We start from the raw sequence: 22,358 nt of genomic DNA on the forward strand, positions 1-22,358 counted from the left end.
AAAACGCCGTAACCACCCTACCTGAAACGTCCGCTGCTCCGACTGGACGAATGACGCTGCGGGAAATAGCGCGGGGAAATATTCAGCCCGGTGCAAATCGTCCGCTCTTACCTGTAACACGCACAAGAGGGAATTTCATTAAGTCTCGCGCGACGTCCGTGCTTTACAAGCGGAAATTGAGAAGGACGGGAATCCAGATACAATGGGAATTCTTCCGCGCTTCTTGATCGTCGGAAATATGAAGCGGTAATAACGGGACGAGATAACGGGAATGTATAGATCGCAGTAGAGGCTGCTTCAATACCTCCGACAATGAATACCGGATACTTTACTCCGCGTAGAGAAATAATGAGATTTATTTAATATCGGAATACCGACTGCTGATGTTTTATGATAATAGGCGCAATGAACTGCTTGGTTTCAGGGCATTCTTCAAATACACTGTATACCTCTATATTATAAAATATATAGATCTAGACATGCATGTCTATCATGTTCAATATTTGCTGAAAATTATCGCCTATCATTTCTCTCTCTCTTTCCCTCTTTCGCTCCCAAATCTTTAATACTTAAAATTAATGTAATATTTGAGCATAAAAACGCAGTTGTGATAGAAAATATAGCTCAACCTCAAAGTTCGATTTTACTCGATTTAAACGCGCCTTCATCATTTAGTATGTCAGCGCCTCGCGCTTCCGTGCTTTCATAAACTGTCGCTCACGCATAGACCGATCATAATCAATCACCGCGACAATTAACACGGATGGACTATCCGCTCGCTTTCCAAAGAGGAAGATGACATTAGCGACGCTCCGTTGCGAAGCATGCTAATTAATATCGACCAAGTGAAAAGAGACGATGATCAAGGCAATGTACCGGTGCCGAGCTGTTGCTCGTTCGTCAATTAATTGGCGATCGTGCGAAGCATGGACCGTCGGTCCGGCGAGTCGGGAGCAACAATACGTAAAGTAATTATTATTTTGGTCAACGAACCGTGACGAGATGTGTTAGTAGAAAGCTAAAGAACAAGAGAGAGAGAGAGAGAGTGCAAGAGGGAACGAAGAGAGAAAGGAGGCTACTATATTTGTCAGTGTTCCACAGTGTTTGATACGGGTGTCGCATGTGTTTTCCGGTCTCACGTAGAGGTTTCGTCCATCCAAAAGCATGCTCACGTTAACTCTCCTTCCTTGTCATATTATATGTGCACTTATACTCTTTCGTGTTGTTTATACAGTTCCACGACGCAGATTTTCTGTACTGATACAAACGCGAGTTTTATGAGAGAAAGAGAGAATGGTTTTAATTTCAGAAACGCTGAAATATTTTTCGTCTCGTGCATTAATGTGAGGAACACGGTTAACTGACTTTTACATCAAACAATTGCACGAGACATTTTCGCCGTTTTTCCTCCGGAAAATGTTTCTGACAACAGATATATTTTTCACGTTTTCAGATTACATGCGAGACGTGAATGGAATATTTAATTATGGACTTCCATACTCCTCTCGCCCCTTACGGTATCGCCAGGATTAAGCGTAACTTCATTTCTAACTATATTATGGAACGTAGGGAGAAACGGGGTCAAAGCGCGCAGCTCGTGGTAAATAAAGGCCGGCAAACTTTTCCGATAAAGCGAGGGTTAAAAGCCTGCGCTGAACTTTTATCCCCGTGTATTTTCTGGATGACGCGCCGTGTCGCTCTCGGGAGACAAATATTTTTGCATCGAGCACATCCGTAATCAATGTGCAAAGCCCGGCGCTATGCGTTCGTTTTAATTGGTATCGATTCTTCGCTCTGTGCGTCTCCCGACGTTATCGATGCGGCATGCAATCGATTGCATCCTGACGATATTTTGCACACTGCAGCGCTCTAAATACGGAATAACTTTATATTTTCCATCTATGCAACAATTCTCCTTCATATAACAATTTCTCGAGGCAAGTACGTAATATTCTTCGAATACTATCGTCACGTAAAATTACGACATCGTAAAAGATATCGGTGTACTTATATTATGCGTGTTACACGTATAAACGTAAAGATGTATACATGCTCAGATATGTTTCATATGCAATAAATCCATGTGAAATATATCAATTCATTTTTTATTATGAAACTCGACAAAAAAGCCACGAGCGTATTCATCAAGATTACGTTCGCGAAACGTGCGGGATTATTTGGCCATTGTTGCGCGTAAATCATTGCTTTGCGAACGGGAACTATCAAGGCTACCCAAAGATTTCTGTCTGTCAGGATAGGATTCGTTTCGCAAGATTGGCCTATTCCTAGATCGCTAGAAGGTTTATGTACCCATATTAAGCTGGACCCCCCACCAACCCCAAAACAATTCGGACCTATCAGACAATTTAGTGCTAATTATGTGCTAATTAGTTGCTCTATTCCCGATTTTGTTGCTCGAACCGTTTTGCAGGAAATTGCAATCAAAATGGGTGGGTCCAGCTTAATGTTAAGCTGGACCCCCCATACTGAAAAATTTATATATAGAGTGCCGGAATCGAAAAAACAACTACACTGGAATTTGTTGCTATTTTGTTGCTCTAAAATAGTATAAATTAATCATAAAAATATAATGTTGTTAACCATGTACTGACATCCATGACCAAGTACAACGCAGCGCGCAATATCATTCTCGACCAAACACGTTGCAAAAAGGTATTGCTCACACTTACTCACTCACTAATAGTTTTAAATACCCAAATATACAACCGTAACCCCATAGTTATTTATTATTAAACGAAAATCGGGTAGTCACAGACTAAGGAGTTTTCCATGACATACATTACTTAAATAATTTGTTGCTCGAATGATTTTGGTCTTAAACTGTTGTCTGTATCACGGGCTATCGCAAAATATCAAAAACTGAATTTGTTGCTAACCGCAAAGTGAAAAAATACTCGCCTACGTGGTCGCGGACGGGCACGCGCTATTCTTACCTTCAAGATGCTGTACATTGTTTAAAGAATTAGTTGCTCGAATGATTTTGGTCTTACATTGTTCCTTTCATCAAGGGCTATCGAAAAATACCAAAAACTGAATTTGTTGTTAACTCCAAAGTGAAAAAATACTCGCTTATGTGGTCGCGGACTTTACCGGCAGCGCCTGGCGAATGGCGAGCCGCCACAGTTAAAGTTAAGAAGACTTGTTTAAATAATTTGTTGCTCGCATGATTTTGGTTTGAAACTGTTGTCTATCACGGGCTATCAAAAAATACCCAAAATCTTTATAATGGAGTGCGTACCGGCGACAGCGGCGAGCTAGTGGAATCCTAGCGGGGACAATCAAAGGCTCGCGGAAATCTCTATGGTGATCGTTGCGCGGTAGCAACAAATTCAGTTTTTGGTATTTTTCGATAGCCCTTGATGCGAGGAACAATTTGAGACCAAAATCTTGCGAGCAACTAATTCTTTAAACAAGTCTTCTTAACTTTAACTGTGGCGGATCGCCATTGGCCAGGCGCTGCCGGCAAAGTCCGCGACCACATAAGCGAGTATTTTTTCACTTTGCGGTTAGCAACAAATTCAGTTTTTGATATTTTGCGATAGCCCGTGATACAGACAACAGTTTAAGACCAAAATCATTCGAGCAACAAATTATTTAAGTAATGTATGTCATGGAAAACTCCTTAGTCTGTGACTACCCGATTTTCGTTTAATAATAAATAACTATGGGGTTACGGTTGTATATTTGGGTATTTAAAACTATTAGTGAGTGAGTAAGTGTGAGCAATACCTTTTTGCAACGTGTTTGGTCGAGAATGATATTGCGCGCTGCGTTGTACTTGGTCATGGATGTCAGTACATGGTTAACAACATTATATTTTTATGATTAATTTATACTATTTTAGAGCAACAAAATAGCAACAAATTCCAGTGTAGTTGTTTTTTCGATTCCGGCACTCTATATATAAATTTTTCAGTATGGGGGGTCCAGCTTAACATTAAGCTGGACCCACCCATTTTGATTGCAATTTCCTGCAAAACGGTTCGAGCAACAAAATCGGGAATAGAGCAACTAATTAGCACATAATTAGCACTAAATTGTCTGATAGGTCCGAATTGTTTTGGGGTTGGTGGGGGGCCCAGCTTAATATGGGTGGTTTATCTCTCTACTGAGTAGACATAGTCAGACGGTATACTGATAGAGAACACATCTGCGTCTCCCGGGACATTCATATGCATATCCTTGTGTGCACGCGTGCAAGCATCACGAGAGATCCATAATCGACCTTGGAGCATTCTCCAGTTCATTCATGCGTCTCTTGAGTTGCGCGAGGCGAGACTGCTCCGACAGGCTAGATGCATCTAATATCGATTATGAAAGAATCATCAAGAAGGCATCCCATCAATATTTCCATAGCCAAGAATTGAGTGAAATTACAGAATAAAATTAATTAGACTGAATTTTAAACATAATTAAAAAAAGCATATATTAGTATAACAACAAACTCTTATCGATTTGTTACGATACAAATTTCAAAAAAATTAGTTTTGTAAAAATATCGATATAACTTCAATTACATCTTTTTTAAAAAGATAAGATAACTACATTTGGATTCTTGCTTCTATGGATTTACTATTTCCGTGTACTGGCGTCACGATCCGCCGAATCTCGTCGCGATCCACGAGTCGCGATCCACGATTCGCTTGCGAGCGGATTACGGCTACTGAAAAGCGTCGCTGCACTCATCGAATTCGTTACTGCGATTAGGTTGCACCGGGTAGCGATGCGAATAGGCCCCCCGCAGGACTGACGCCCTGCGCGCGATTCTGAATGAAGGGCGGACAGAATATGGCGTTACCGCACGCCGGGTTGCGCAGTGGGCATACGCAGCACGAGATAGCAGAATTGGCAGGAAATTGCGAATTGCCGGCGAGAGCAGGCTGCTCTCGGTGGCCGTCGCGCGTTTGGGAGGCACGAAATAATCCGACCTGCAAATTGAAACCGGTCGCCGGCAGTTTGAGCGGTACCGACCACTGATAACCGGTCGCGCGCCAGCTGACGACCGGCGAAAATCCGCCTGGAAAAATAGCTCGATGGTGCGAATAGCGGTGGCGGCGAGAGGGTAAACGCGGAAAACCCGCTTTCCCGACATGGTAGCCGGGGATGCAAACCAGCCTCTTTTTCCCTTTTTCGACGCGACACGATAACATGCTTGCGTCGTTGCAAAAAAAGCGTGCACTTGCGCGCGGTGCTCTCGCGCCGCGAGATCGCGCGAATCAAACCTCGATTTGAAATCTCATTCGGCGACGATAGTCCCTGATGACTTCCCGTGGCTACGGGATAACGAGTGCAACGGCAAAAAGCTGCAGGCGGATACTGTCTATTCCAAGGAGGGGGGAAAAAGCGCGGCGCATAAAAAGCGATTTGTATTTCCGGCCAGGTACCGTGTCAGAAAAGCGGATTTTCTGCCGTCACACCACCAGTAAATGATCAAACGGCCATGCTTAGAGCCAAGTATTGTACAAATGCATTATTATACGTAAAATGTGAATTTTGAAAATTGCAAGGGTAATCAACGCAGAGTAATGTTTCAGAACGCAACTATACGATATAATCGAAATAACTGCAAAATTTTTTATGAAAAAATAGTGTGTCATGTGTTACGCCGATCAGGTTGCGAGTGTCTCCAGAAACTTCTCACGATAACCGCAATTCTCTCATACGGTTATGGGACGCCTGGAGGTAATACTGTATCCAGACGAACCCTGTGTCCCCATAGTCTCGTACACGTGCGATGGTCGCGCATGTGAGATTATTTATCTTTAATTAGGAGCTTCGACCTATTACTCGACGCAGCGGAGGCCCAGAGGCACCAACGAGTTGGTTCGTGGATGCACACGCACACGTGAGTCTGCTGCACCCATTTGCAATCGTGATAAACGTGTTTAAATAGTAATTTCAGTAATTTTAGTAATTTCGGGAACGATTTCGACCACCGCGTTCTGCTCGATGTATTAAATATACACGTAAATAACAAATAGTCGCGAAATTATGTCCGATCATCGTGAAAAAGCTTGGAATACTGCGATGCATATTTTTATGGTGTTTCCAGTTACTCTTTCTTTCGGACCGAGCACGCGTTCGTTAAAGCGAAGATGTCATACGTGTAAATCCGTAGTCGCTACTGCGAGAGAGATTAAATTACCGCATCGCACAAACCGTATCCAGAAGCGTGCCAGACTCGTGCGACGTTAAAGGAAACTTCGCAGTCCGGCGATTCCATTCGCCGCGAGATCGATATCGAGAAAAGTCGTTGGAGAGCCGTTTCACGGCTCGCTCGCTCGCCCGATAGCTGGCGTCGAACGAATATCGAAAGATCCGCGAGCAAGTAAGAACCTTTCGATGCCCGCAACAGCATCGGTACATACGTGCACATACATACATAAAAGCATCGAGAGTGCAAAGCTGCGATGCAGTGCACAATGCGCGGAAACCTGTCGCCTTAAACTGCCGGGAAAACGTTTGAATTCGATCGATCGACGCGAGCACACAGAGACGCACGCATTTAGCTCTACTGAAACTCTGTTGTATATTCGACGATATAACTAAATCTAAATAAGTGAATAATTAAATAATGAATAATAAAAGATGAGAAGAGTACGTTTCAATTTCGTAGTTTACTAATCCATTGGAAATATTTGATGCAACAAGCGCAAGTGTATAACGCATATGTGTAATATACTATGTAATAGTATACCAATTTTATAACATTTTTTATATCAAATAATCGTGTAATGTAAAGCAATATGAAGTATCAAACCGATCTGTTATTTTATTATATTGTACAAACATTTTCGAAATTTAAGTACGTACACAGAAAAAAAGTGAGTGTCACATCAAAACTTATATACTTGTATATACGCAACAATTTATAATCTTCGTAAAAAAATTTAATAATCTTGAATTTCAACTAAAATGAAATAATGAAATTATATCACGTTAAACAAAGAAAACAATTTTTAAATAAAGCAATTTTGTGTAGTTCAATCAAGAAAAATATATTTTTAAGATTATTAAATTCTTTTACGAAGATTATAAATTGTTGCGTATATACAAGTATATAAGTTTTGATGTGACACTTACTTTTTTTATGTGTATGTAGGTTCAATTAGCCGATTTAAAACCAAAAACGAGTTTTAATTTTCTCTATGTAGAAAGAACAAACATTTTTGTCGCAAGTTGAATCATCTGACAACACTGTGGAATAACAAATTTCTGTGCCCGCTCATCGCAGTATGTAGAAATTAATTTTCCGCTTAACGATGCGAGCAACGCGCAAAACCGATAAATCGAGCGGACGCACCGGTACAGTTCCCGATGTGCTCTCACGGATATTAAACTAAAAAACAATTAGCAAAAAGACATAAATCAGCATCGTTTGTTGTTGTAAGCCGAAGCACCGCGTCGAGAAACCGCGAGTGCCGTCAGTAGGCGAGTGTCGACATAAATCTTGCCCGTGCTCCCTTCTGAGAAATAAACCTTCCGCTCTTTTCTTCTCGCGTCGCGACAGCATGGCCGGTGAGGCGACCCTGTTTCCGTGGCGGGTGGTAGATGAAAGTTTTCCTTTGTGCCGGTGGCATGTCACGTTGGTCATTTCGGGGCGACACGAAGGTGGTTTGGGGACGGTGGCAGCGACGGCAGGCGGTTCACAGGGGGTGGATGAGAGCGATGACGGGGGTGGCAGAAGGGGGTGGCCCTTCCACACATATTCTGAATCCCGAAGGGGCCTCGTAGCGAACACGCTCGCCGGAAGCTAAGGAAAATGAGAGACTACTGTGCCGGAGCTTACTACTCTCTTTTTCTTTCTGTCTTTCTCTCCCTCTCTCTCTCTCTCTTTCTCTTTCGAGGAGCTTTCTCACGCGCGAAGAGAAGAAAGTTCTGACCGAGGTACGTGCACGTCGCGGACAAACGCGGAAAAAAATTTATGAGCCTGATTCACTGCGTGGGCGATAACTCCGGCTGTCGCACGTAGGTAGGTTTCAATGGAGCGGGATTTCCGCCCGTACATGTCGCCGCCGCGATTGCGAATTCCACGGGGGGTGTGATTCTTGCATTGTACCTCCCTCCTCTACCTTCCCTGACGTGCCCCTCGCGGAGAACTTACTGGTTCTCTGAGGCGAGATTCTCTATTAAATAAATGCTAACAGACAGTGGGTTATGGATGGAACATGGCTGCTACGTGAAAGCAACGTGGAAAATCTTCGAGGAGTTAGACGTGACGTATTCTTCAACCATCCTGCCTTCCAAAGAAATATTCTACTTTATCCCATTTTATAACGCCTGCACGAAGACTGCAGAATATTTCAATTCATACAGGAACACGGGTGTGTCTCTGCCGTTCTCGCTTATGCCACATCGTGTGTGTCGTTAATTTTTAATATCGCTTTATCGAAAAGGGGATCTGGAAACTCTATGAAAACCATAGACGAAAGGACGATGAAGCCGACCTATGCTGTGTTTAGCCGACTGGAACGGACCCTTCTATAGGTCTGTGTATTCTATCCGAGAGTTTGCGTCTCTCGCTCAGCGAGGGTAAAAGAGGTAGCTAAGAAAAAAACCTGGAAAGAGATGGTGAAGGGTGAAAGCTGGAGAGATAAGCCAACAGACGGTAAACTGTGCGCAGCAAAGAATCTCCTCTTCTCTGATTAAACAAAACAACTGTTGGACGCAGATGGCTCTTATGGCTACCGATGCAACGCAATGCAGCGTTCAGCGAAATTATACGCTAAAATCTTTCAAAGGTAGAGTGCGCAATATATTCATTATGTTACCAGGATTTTAATTTATCAGCATATAATTCAAGTATCAATTAACACAAAAAGTTACACAAACGAGGTCGCTAATCGCGCATTGTCAAAAGTGGCGACAGATGTTTATCACAAAGTCGCGAGACACTTTAACAGAAAAAACGCAGTAATTTAGAGAAATCTTCTTGTCTTGTTTATATCACGTGCAACTCTAAAGTATGTAATTATTTACTTGAATGCGCGAGAAACCAATTAAAATGCGAAGGTAACTCAGAAAATGAGTGAGTGAACATTGAATATGCAAACCGCAACTCACGCATAAAGTTGCAAGTACGTATCGCGTAGACGCTGATAACGGGTAATTCCCGAGTCCTTGCAGATATAAAAACTCATTACACACGTGGATTGCACGTATCGATTACACTTACGGAAATAATTATGCGCTCACGACGCCCAGGAGCATGATAGCAGCGCAACGAGAAAGGTGATGGTCCATGCGCGACTTTAAATGTTGCGTGACGTCGCGTACTTTTAATTAAGGTAATGTCGCAGTGCTGCGCTAAAGACGCTTATTAACCATGCCATTGCAGAGACGCGTCCACATTTGCTCCGACAATATGGTTGCATTAGCTCGTCGTTCTCGTTGGATCCTGTACAATTCTGAGATAACCATTCGCGAGTAGAATCGTATCACTGCCGGCTAAAGAAAATTGCATTTTGTTAAGATCTTTAAAATGTACAATGGTTATCATCAGAGAAAATGCATAGCGGCATACGCGAAGACACGTAAAAGATTTTTTTTTATAAGATTGTCAACCAGAATATCAACAATTATACAATATACATACTTTTTTCGATATCGTCGAAACCATTTGTGTATCTATGTTGAATCATTAATTGCTAAAAAGAGTAGTTTAACTCTTTCGTTCTCCTAACGCTTAAAAACAAGCTTATAAAAATATTGTTTTTATGTAAATTTTATTTTATTATTTTATGCAGAGAAAATTTTACATCTCTAATATAATGAGTTAAAACGAGAAAGTAAATACCATTGCTCAGATACATAACGTTAATGGCCTGCATTTCCGTATTTTACAATCATTTTTCGACCAACGCTACTGCAGCAAAAGGGTTAAATTCAACAATTTTCAATTTTCAACAATTTCTTCTTAAAAAATTTCTGACATTTAGGTATGAATTTTTCGCGTACAATGCCAAATCTGACACAACGTTATGCGGACACACGACAGCTACGGAATCCAGAATCTACGTGGACGCACGCAGATCGCGGTATCGCAGAAATGTTCTTGCGGAACCGCGACGCATCGACGTGCACGCGTCCTGCTGTTTTAACAGAGTGAACACGGTGCAGTTGGCCGAGGCACACTGCGGGGGGTTGCTTGCCCGTCAACTCCGTCGTGGGGTTTGCGCGTCGTCCTCCACATGTCCCATGGACATTTCCAGCGGGACACGTCCAGGAAAGCCGGGCGGATCGAAGGAAAGACCGGCAGGGAGATTCTCGTAACGCGAGTGTTATGTACGAACCTGAGCGCGTGTACGCAATATATGGGAGACCACCAAGGGCGCGAGCTTCCATTTGGTCGGTTCTTTGACCGACCGTTATGGTTGCGTTGGATAATGTATCTGGATTTTCATGCCTCCCATGGATTTCTTCCCTACCGACGTGCCGTATTATACGAAGGATCACGCCGCTTCGTAAAGGGCAGTTGCGGGTATTACGCGCACGTCTATTGAACGCACACGACGACGTATAGCGTATCCCGGGGAGTAAAATTCTTTCTTGCAATTTGGAGGGAAATTTTAATGAAAATAATTCTTGTTTTTGTACAAAGACTTGACTTTTAATTTAAGCGATTTGCGATTTCAATTTTCAGATCGGCGATACCGGCCTACGACGAATTAGGTAATTACGTGTCGGAGTCAAGGCGACGAATAATAATACAATTTATTTCGTTGGAAGCTTCTTGAGTTTTCAATCAAGTCTCTGGGCGCCCCGGATCGTTATTCGTTAGGTTTTCCGATACGCCGACCTTTCCTGTAAATTTCCGAACCACTTGGCGATATTTCATATCGAGCGCGCCCCGTGATCGACATCCGATATAAAATGGTTAAACCAATTAGCTCTCGTGTCGTTCGAGCTTTCAATCAGTATTACTTCAATTTTTATTAGAACTCAATTTACGTCGTAGTTTATCAATTTCCCGGGCACTCTTCAAGATATCCGAAAGGCACACATTTGCGTCACGATGAAAATCATGACAATCATGACAATCGGAAAATACTCGAGAAATACAATGCATAAAGTCACACGAAAAGGAAACGGAACGGGTGCAACGGGATGCGGGCGGGAGGAGGAGATTAACGCCGCTGCACTTTCTCGTGCGATCGAGCGGGCTCGTCAACGGGGGAATACGGCCGCAGCCGGTTGCGATCGACGCCACCATTAAAATGCAACAGCGTGTTCGAATCCGGTTGTGGACGGTGTGCGCCGCGTTGTCGGCGATAAAACGCTCGAAATTCCTGACTCATTAAACGAGCGCGGCATGACAAACAAACGGCACTCGACGCGCCCCGGATTCGAATTCGCACCGGAATGCCGAATGCCCGTCGAGCCCGACTGGGATTGTTTGGCGATCGCAAACACCGGCGCTAAAATATGAACGATACCGGGGACGGTGAATTGTCGATGGCAACGAGAGAGCGGCAGCGAGCAGTTCCCTCATCGATTCTGGAAGCGAGCCGCGACAGGAGCGCGATAGCCTCCGCGCGAGCGAAGGAGCGGAGAAAACGGTTCGCTCGACAAATTGAACCAGCGCGACCGGGCGAAGGCAAAGCTGAAGCCTGGATGAAAATCCGCGAAAAACGCGAGCCCGCCGAACGACGAGATTGGATTCGCGAACGTACGTACGACTCTCCGTACGTGCGCGCTACGGACACGCCAGGCGAAATGAAAAGTCGAGAGTTATATCCGGGTGCGCTCTTCCCTGATGACTGTTTCATCTTCTTTGGTAGCGAGCGAAAGTCACCTCCGCCCCGCTCGTTTTCTTGCTGCCAAACTCGTATTCTCTACGCAAGATTGGGAGGCATCTCCAGACGCTTTACGGTCGACAAGTTGCCCAACAAATTTTGGTCTCCGCGCGAGCGAGGAGGAATCCATAGGAATTTATTGTAAGGAGCGACATTTGACCGCGTGTAAAATGAAAGAAAAGTGGCGATAATGTCGTTGGAGACACAGAATATTTTAGCATCTCTCCACGTTTCGATTCCGAAAGTGCAGTATCCTGCACGACGAAATTTGAAAATGTTTGTTTGAAATTTGCTCCGTAATTTGAAAAGTCAATGAATTTCGAGCAAACCTCACTTTACATCCAAATTAATTTGTTCCATAATGCACAATAAAAGTTGTTTCGATTGTGTTTGCACTTCACGCAATAATTTACCAAAGCGGATTCCCTTAACACGCGATTCAAAGCGGTTAAAAGATGCGTCTGTACCGCCATGTATAACGTCGCTTGAAATGAAAGCTGCGCGGGATTTATACCGCCGTACTCTTCTCTGATGACTATTTCATTCTCTTTCGCGGCGCGTCGCGGCCAAGTTTGCGAACCCGGCGTTCCTTTGACCCGAAACTTTGGGTGAAGCAGGAATCCGCGAGATCGTGTTCCTTCCCTGAAAATAGGGGAGGATCCTTAGCATACCGAGAGCTGGCGTTATTATTTAAGAGGTTGCTCTTCTTCTATGCAGCTCAGATTTGAATATTTCGTTAAGTCCTTCTTTCGACTCTTCGCAGTTTGCGTGTAACAAAATTCCATGCTGTTGAAACAGGCGTACAGAATTGCGAGAAAAGCGTATAATATTTATATATTCCGACACTCGTCTTTCTTCTCTTTCCCGACTCCGCTATGCCGTTTTATTTGACTTTCTTTTAATTTCCTTTCATATTCACTAGTAAATATCTTTTAATAATATTAAGTCCTTTCCCATGTTATTTATGTCATACTTGGAATTCAGCACTGAATAAAGAAAGGAAGAAAGAGAGAGAGAGAGAGGAAAAAAGCACTTATAAAATTTAGAGTCTGCTTTAATATAGTTAGACAGGATTACTTTTCGTCGCGGACATATAATTTCGTGTGTCGTGTTAAAAAAATCTTTCGGAATTAATTTAATCTGCAAAAAATTAATGAGTTCTCCGGTATGTACGTAGGTATATATCGAAATATAATGCTCTTGCGAGATTCGCAAATTATATTATTATTATAATTAGCATTATCATTAATAATTTGAACATTGGCAAAATTAATTAATGCCAATATCACGGAAGTGCGTTCGAGCAGATATTGCCGCAAGCGCGACTGACGTTTAACGGATTACGCCAATTGCAGGTGCACGCGGCAATTAACTGTACGTCGCGTAAACGTGATAATCGCGCGACTACTCCGCGAAGCAGAAAGATCGTTTTCGCGATGGCTGCTCGGAGCTGATGATCGCTAAAGCGTTCAATTTAGCGGGCGATATCGGTCGCCGGCCGGTTCTTCGCCACACGTATGTATGTACTTGCCATTAGGCAAGGCAATAACGCTGTGCGGCCAGTCAGCACGGAAGCGAGCTATTGAGGCCGTCGTCGTCGGCTTACTAGCCGGACGACCGGTCGGCCGGTCGGTCGGACAGACGACCAGCCGCCTGCACCGCGCTTGCAGCCACGATTACGACTAAGTGTGCACATTCGCTCCCTCGCTCTCTCGCTCCCTCGGATCGTCGTCCGACCAGAATCTTCCTCGCGGCCACCGTGTCGCTAAACGTTGCGACATGCGGTTGTCGACATCGTTGCATCCACGCCGCCACACTGGTCGCGACAATTGTGCGTGTACGCGCGAATGCAGTTACGGCGTTTAGGCACGCTACGAGAGAAACGCGGTCGAATATGACAGGAAGAGACACAATGAGAGAGGGAGAAAGGAGCGAGCGGAAGATAGAGAACAGGGAGACGGGGATGACGAAAATTCCGACGAAGAGAGATCGGATGTAGAGGGTGGTCGATGAGTGTTTCCAGCACGTACTTCGCTATGATGGAAAAGGGAAGAGAGAGAGAGAGAGAGAGAAGCATACGAGGCCCCCTGTACGCCCCGCAGACCTACCTCAACTCTTGTCGCCCCCTCAACCATCGTCCCCTTTCAGTTACTGTCTCTCTCTTTCTCTCTCCTCCGTTCTCACCCCCGGCCAGCCGCGTAGTATAAATAGATGGGTTTGAACGAGACTGTGAAAGCTTGCGGTCTCGTTTCGAATAATTGGATTTGCCTCAAACGGGACCGAGAGACGCCAGTAGTCGCACGCGCGCACGCATGCATGCACGAGAGAGGCTGTGTATGCGAGAGGCTGCTACGTACATGTCGTTTTGCGTGCTTGCTTCGGCCGACACATGCATCCCTCTTTCTCTTTCTCTCCCCTTGATTTCTCTCTGGCTTCCGTACACTGCGTCACGCTCTTTTCCCTCGATGGAACGTGGCCGTGTCACGGACGAGCGCGTTACTCGCGTTACTCGCGCGCTCGAATAATAATCGACCGCGAGGAAAGAGAAGAGTAAGCACGGCAGAGAGCGGTTGATACGAGAATTAAAAAGCACGGCGAGGGACGCCGATGTATTTAGTTGCGGAAGAACCGTCTCGGATTTATATCTCGTCGCACGGAGCGGTGGTTAAATCTTCAAATGTTAAACGAAGCTGTCTTCGTTCCCAGCCCGTTCCCCATCCGTCTGCCACTTTTCCAATGAGAAAGGGAAGAGTCATAATAATAACTTGTACAGCTTGTTCGTCCAGGAAATTTCGGTGAAATAAAAGATGAATATTTATCGAGAGCAATTTATCAGTTTGCTTTTACGTTGTTCCTCGTGCGCTCAATGCATCTCGATCAATTGTTAATGCAGATTATCGCGCGCTCGGCTCGGCCATCGCGCTCTCGCATTACGTGCGTCGCTCGCTCGCGATCATTGCGCTCTCCAATAATATTTCCATGGAAACGATGAAATGGCAGGAACGGTATCCGTGCGGTTATAAACTGTAACTACTGCGGATGATCGAAATCGTCACAGCGGACAAATTGCTCATGTGCGTTTAGGTATCGGTTGTTTTAGCATTAAACGTACGATTGTAGCTGACAGCGCGCTCGCGATAGAATACCAACTCGAGTTTACGCTCGATGCGAATTAATTCGCGAATCTCGTCAATTTGCAATTCGTACGGTTGACGTGCACGCGTGCTCCAAGAGCAAATCAACGACTCTAACGAGTACTCGCGGCATACCGTGGTAATTACTCAGTGCCAGGATTACCAGGTATTCTCGCGGCACGAAAATCCGCCTGGAAATTGGAGGGTAAATTTCTCGATGGTCGCCCTTGCACGCCAAATACTTCCGTGACCGAGGCGATATCGCACGCGATGGATTTATTTCTTATCCAGTGAGACTCTAGCGAGATTTCTTTGCACCGTCATATTTTCTCGCATACAGTGTTCGCTTTCGTGAATACAGCAACCCTTCTCTCTCCCTTTTTTTCTCTGCTCTACTTGTAATTTCTATCCTTGTCGTTCTTACTCCCAGTGCGCACCCTCAATACGATTCGGTGGACTCGATGAGTCACAACGTTCGTTTGCATGCTCGCGTGTTGCGTATCCACCCCCGAGGACACGCGTCGCGCAAAAACGTGGAAGGGAAAAAGGCGTGCGCGTGCGTGCGATTGCAGCTGACTAAGTCCACGAAGGCGAGAATGGTTGAGCGTTATCATTGCGGGGAATCTGGGAGATTGCACCATGCCGTGGCGCAAAAGTCCTGTCTCTAGACGACGCATTTTTCGTATTTTCCCCGAACGCGAAGGCAGATAAATCAACAGACGGAATATAATTTCGAAACTCGATCACAATCCTAATAAATCGCGAAAATTGGACTGCGATTTGCTTGAAAGGTCAATCGGAAATTCAGTAATGGAGAAACAAGATTGTTTGAAATTATTATTAAACTCTTCGGTCGCGAACGTGATTGCGTAAAGCTCTTTTATCTCTTTTGAGTAATCCAAAAAAATCAATTATTTATCATCTTAAACTTCTAATTTCTAATCTTATATTCAATATTAACGTCAAGTCAAGATTTCTTTATTTTTTAAAAATATTTTTTTAGAATTATTGCTACATGCTATGTCAATTTATTCGATGCATCTCTTATTGTTATTTTATGTTATCTGCTATATTATGCATACATAACATTCGTCGTACTTTCAAAAGATTCTGTATATACATGATACTGGATTCGATTAGAACGAAAACCGATGAGGATGATTGTGGATGAAACTTGTTCGATCACCCGTTTGCATAATATTTATCGACGATTGCGACTGATAAGATTCGGTCGCGTACTCTGTGACGTGAAGAACGGAGGAAAAAGGGGCGCGACAGGATAGAGACGCAGCGGGAACGTGAATTGAGATGAGCGATAAGCGATGAGAGGAAAAGTTTCGTGCAGGCCGAACACTCGCAGAAAATTTTCCCTTTCGAGGATTCATTCGCGCATAGAAATCTCGTGCTGATTATGCAAATGAGGAAAATCGCGCCGAATGATGGAACGTCTCTTCGAAAACGAAGGCTTTTCAGTCGCGACATAGTCGAAGATTGCGCTGATTGCGAAACGAATTACATTGTTCTTTCATCTTTTTTAATCTCCGATAAATTCTTGTGTGCGCACAGAAAAGTTGACTGAAATTATCTTCACCAGTGAACTAAAAACTGTTCGTGTTACAAACCGAATTACATGTATAATATAGATATGCTAAATTTAAGTTAACAATTTAAGCTTTACTGCAAACAGGAATAAATTCTACAAGAACGAGTGGTACTTTGAGAATGCAAGTCAAACGATCAAGAAAACACGTTCGATATTCGTGCATAGGAAGAATAAAGGGCGATAAAACGACGGCGACTGTACTCGTCCACTTGCCGTGTATCATTCCCGCAAATCACAAACGAGTGCTTTTATCATCCGATGCGATATACGCGAGGACAGGGGACACGTGCTCGCGACGCAACAAAGCAGTTCATCACACAGTAAGGGGGATGCGAGGGTGTAATAATGTCAGCGCACGCGACTAATTAAAAATCGCGGCTATCAACTTGCGCGGGATCTCGCGGGGAATCACAGCGTGAAGAAGCAAGGGGGAAACAGAGCGCAATAGAGCAGCCGATTTGATTATCCGATAATAATTAATCGCTCGTGCGCGACACGCCGCGCGACACGGACGCAATTAATCACCGTCGATGCGTTTTCATTTTTCTTGTACGTCCGTGCGTAGGTTTGTCTCTCTTCCTCATTGTTCGTTTTCCTCATTCGTCGTGCAGCCCTTTCCTCCTATTCTGCCTCCCCTGCTTTTTTGATTCGCTTCCACTTCTGCCGTCTCTCCGTCGCGGGCTTGTTTTTCCTTTTCCTTTTTGATCGTGTTGGTTAGCTAGCTGGCCCGTGCTCGCACTCTATCATGCGAGGTTCATTAGGTTGGACGTGTCACGACCGCGTGGGTGACCATGTGCCATCAAATTGCGAACACGGTCCGCGCACTCTGCCGTGCAAAATACGTTTCAAGAGCAGGAGAGGGCCGAGGAAGAGACCAAGAAAAAGAGAGGAAAAGAGCACATTAAGAGAGCAGGGAGTAGAGAATCGACAGGAGACGACTGAATGAGATAAATAAGTAATCGATCCGAGGCATAGTACATTAGAGCGCCGGATGAGCATCGATCGCAGTTGCGGATGATCGGTCTCGTAACGGACGCAACTGAAAATGCAAATTGAACGGTCGTCTGAACATCAATAATGCGGATTCGATTGCTGTGAATAAGTTTTGGATCCGAAAATTTACACAATTTAGTCAAATCGCAGTTAGAATTCAGCAGAATTTGTAACGAGCCGCAATGTTACAATTGCATAACGTTGCACTTTTTAAATCCTTCGACTGTTAAAATTTTATGCGCAAGAACATACGTATACCCCAGACATTTCAAAGCCGATATTATAGCGACGCTTACGATTATATTCCTCGTGTCATTTCCCTTTACCGTACTGCTGCGAAAGTTTCGAATGGTGCCATCCAAATGTCCAAGTTTCCTTTAACTCTTGCAGATGGTTGACCATGTAAAGATCAGCCACGAAAGTCGCGACGAGACGCCAAACTCTCGAGAGGAACCGCGCGCTCGTTCGAATCGAAATCTTCGCCAATTGTCGTTCACACGCACCTGCGTGCGTGAGGATGGATCAACACAATCACACGACCGAATACGGAATAAGGGTGCGGATACGCACGAGGATCGAAATGCGAGGGATGAGCCGGCGGCCAATCATCGGCATATGCCACGGTATGGAGTTCATAAGTGACGTGCCAGCGTTGTCGATCCGGGGTGGCATACTCGATATATCGGGTCCACGGGGTGGCGCCGAGGATCGCTTAATATGCAGAGTAGAATTGGGGGACGTATACGGTCCCGATATAGTCCTCCCTCTCCCGCTCCAGATTGCAAGACGCGCGCGAGGCATCTCAGACGATATCGAATATAACTCAAAAGGGGAGAGAAGAGTTCTTCCATCTCGAAAGTAATTAACTCTTTTACTGATCTCTTTATTTATTTCGTATAATTAAATTTCGCTATATTTAGTATAACATAAATGCCGCAACTCTGTCCATTAAAAGCAAGTCGCGAGATAAAGAGCGGCAAATTCGCGCGAGCAGAAGCATCCGTATGAGTATAAATATTTTTCGATTTGTCTCTTTTTGAGGGACAGTTATACAACTTAGCTTTGTGTCTGTGTTTACCGTCGGGAGGCAACGCCAGACCGCGCGAGAGCCGGAGGTAAAATGTTTTATATTTGGTCGGCGCCCTGGAGGCTGGGGTGCAAGGCGAAGCTGCGCAATCGCATCACACATATACACGCGCACACATACACACGTGTTCGTGCACGCACGTACTATATGTACGCGAGAGAACGAGGCAAGAGACAAAGATATAGAGGGAGAACGGACTAGGTGGAGACCTAGCAGGCAGAAAACACCAGGAGGTACGGGCCGACCATGGTGTTCTCGGAATACTAATGTTCGCGCCCGATCCCGCGGGTGCTGTTCCCGTGGCATATTGCCGATCGTGAGGAATCTACGAAGTGTGGAACTCTCTCCAACACCAGCCGGGGAACACCGTCATTCTGGATTCGCGAATGATAACGAGCCCGGCATTACGATTCACATAACGTAGGACGTGCTCGCGAGGAAGATATTACGTTCCTCCGCACACCCATCGTGCCATCGCGATGGGTTGGTATGCGAAACGGGCAGCGAAAAAAAATCACGTGGGTGCCGGAGGATCTGGGAGATGCCATGAGAACGACGCCCGATATCGACGAGGTTGAAGTAGAATTCATCAAGGGGAGAGAGGAGAATAAACGCCGCTTCACAACGTCGTCCATCGATCCGCTCGAACTAATTGTTTGCGGTAAATTAGGGGGAGCAGAACGGAGGTGTCGCGACTATCGCAAGGATATCGAACTGCTCGAGTGGGGGTGCAATAATTACTTAATAATTACTAACTACTACTTGTTGCGCGTGACGATTCTCCGAAATTCGGGCGACGATAATCGGCCGCGTCTGGAGTCGTCATGGACCAGAGGATCGCATGTTAATTTATTTGTGAGGCGGCAATTATCATTGGCATTCTGAATGGATTAAATTCAGATACGGCAAACATATGCGCGTCATGACAGGAAATTTGATGATGATGATGCGAAATCGATGTCGCGCCGCTCGTTATTCGGCCCGCGCAAAACGCGAATTTACGCAACGAGATATCGCACCAATTATACCCGACAAGTAATTATGTACAAGCACATTTATACGCTTCGACCTCGCAAGATGCGCGTTGACACTATATTACGACTGCGATGTAAGCTAATACCGCCGGTTCGCGTGGTATTTCAGCATCACTTAGCCCACGTTGACAACGGTCGCTCGTATAAATTATTTACGTCTCGCTGGAATCGCAAATGCAATTGTAACGCATTTATCAGACTGCATAAGATTCGTGTGGGTAGAAACCATTTCACCACATACACGGAAGTGTCAACATAAAAAATAAAAATCATTCTGTGCAATTAACTATACATCTTCCACATTTTCTTCATGTAAAATCGGTTTTCCTAATTTCGCAACAGTTTGTTTCACTCTCAGATTTCCGACAATTTGATTCGCTGAAACGAAAAAAGTCGTTCTCTATTTCGTGATTTTCTGCGACTTTGCAGAAAACTTGTGCTCGAGAAACACAAGTGTATTTACCGCAAGATGCCGAGTTCTCAAGGCTTTTAAAATAGTACTTTCAAGTAAGCCTGAAGGATCGAATCGTTGCATAAAGTACGTACGTATAATCGCGTGTCGCTAACAAGCGCCCTTTGCCTGACGTCGTTAGTAGGCTGCGATACACGTCATTTCGAATAGATGCAAGTGGACGTTATTGCAGTAGTGCCAGCAAACCGCGATTACGGCGTAACAGCGAGAGCTGTGGAGTTTCCACGTTTCCGCAATTATAGCACGGAATCTTATCTAATTCGGGTTTTCGATCGAAGTTGGTTAAGAAATTACTCTGAAGAATATATCGCACGTGAAGATATGGCCAATGAGGAAGAAAGTGAAAGAGAGAGAAAGAGAGAGGAAGAGAGAGAGAGAGAGAGAGAGAGGCCCAGTTGACTGTACGATTTTAATTATCGCTAAAACCACAGTTATCGTCTGGTGGAAAATCTCCACAGTGACTTAACACATTCGTTCCGTAATACCCACTTCCGGCGATGTCGATTATTCCAATTCAATTTGCTGTATTCCCTCAAGTTTCTCTATTTTTTAATGCGAAGTTAATGCGAAGTTAATACATATTAATAGTTTTTCAATTGTAATTTTTAAAAAGAGAAGAATTTGATATTATATAGAGTGAAAGTTCAAAATGTAAATAAGGGAAAAATAAAAATAATATCAAAATTACGGTGTAATTTTCTAAATAATAAAATATAATTTACGAATTAAAAATCAACTTCGAGTTTTCTCTTGATTCTGCTTTTTAGATTGATTAAACAAACATCTTTCATAAATTATAATCCATATTTTTAAAAATATAGGGAAAGCGTTTTAATCTTCCACGGCGTAAAAATTTAACGCCGCAAGTGTAATGGCGTCCATGAAGCCATAGGATAGAAAATACATTTTAACGAGAAAGCTGAGCAGATTTGCGTTAGAACGTTCCGCTGTAAAAGATCTCGGGCATTTATTTGCATTGCTAAATCCCGCAGCTCAGCCGCGTCACAAACGTGCGTTAAACGTATGCCACGCACATGTTCCATACGTTCGTACGGTGCCGCCTTCAGGAACTACACCCGGAAGTGAACGCGACCTCAAGACGTGTGTCTTGAATTGCACATGGTAAACAGCGGCGGCTTTATACGTTTCGTGGAAGCGACAAAACGCAACCTGTATTCTAAAATGATTATATACCTTACACATGTCATTCCGATTGCACGTTGATAATGCTACGTAAAGCTCTAAGGGCATACGTACATTTGTAAGTAATATCGATTACAGTAACTACGCAGAAACAAAATCATATGTATTACGTTGCGCAGACTTGATCTATTCGAAAGAAATCGTTCCTTCAAGTTCAATGCTGATGAGACTGATATAATTCATTTATAATTACTTAATAGATTTATTAAATTAAGGACGTGTCAATGTGAGCAACTTGAACATTTCTTGTAACTGTAGATATCGTAGAAGCAACGCTCTGCTTCGACATTGAGGAGATAGATTACGGAGTCTCGCGAACAGCGGTGATCCTCCATCGGTGATACCTCCAACAGCGGTGTCCCAGTGCCGTCTGCGGATGAAATATCGGATGGCAAGAGCGCACGGAAACGAGCAAGGCGATATCCTGATAAAATCAGCGAAGGATAGAGGAAGGGAGAGGCAGAGGGTGCGAGAAGAAGAATAAGGGCACTTCGCTCTAGTGCGAGGAATGAGAGACCAGGGCGGGCGGGAAAGAATCAGAGTCGCGGGACCGAAAGAGCTGGAGGGTTGTCCGCGAGAAAGAGAGAAACAAAGAGAATGAACGGGCGGGGGATGAGGTTACGGGAAACCCTGGCAGTTAGCCAAGTCGCTCGGGTCTGCGCCGGGTGAAAATTATTCGAGATATGAATTTACGGTCGACGCAGGGTTGCGCAGGGCGAAAGAAGAACGGCGGAACGGCGGTAACGGGATAGGGGTGGAGAGCGCAGGGCGGCGCAACGGATAGCGGTCGAGTCCTCGGGCCAGATAAGGCAAGAGAGCCGCGGTCGGACTTAATAAACTTAGAAACCCGAACGGCGAACCCACCTAGCCCCCGCTCGAAATTCCGCCCCCGTTTCCTCTTCGTCCGCACGACCACGTCGCCGCAGCCGGTTCTGCACTCTCCTCCACCCTCCTGCCTTTATAGCTCTCACAGCCTGACAACCCTCTCTCACGGCTCTCGAATTACCCCTTCTCCC

At 44.6% G+C, this 22,358-nt stretch overlaps 1 protein-coding gene across 1 annotated transcript in view; it reads right to left on the bottom strand.

Annotated features, from left to right (window-relative positions):
* Nucleotides 1-22,358, bottom strand: part of LOC105288123 (Krueppel-like factor 6) — a 316,846-nt gene that overhangs the window by 98,101 nt on the left and 196,387 nt on the right. The window lies entirely within an intron of this gene.

The sequence above is a fragment of the Ooceraea biroi genome, chromosome 1 (assembly GCF_003672135.1).
Source record: "Ooceraea biroi isolate clonal line C1 chromosome 1, Obir_v5.4, whole genome shotgun sequence".
Taxonomy (NCBI): Eukaryota; Metazoa; Arthropoda; class Insecta; order Hymenoptera; family Formicidae; genus Ooceraea; species Ooceraea biroi.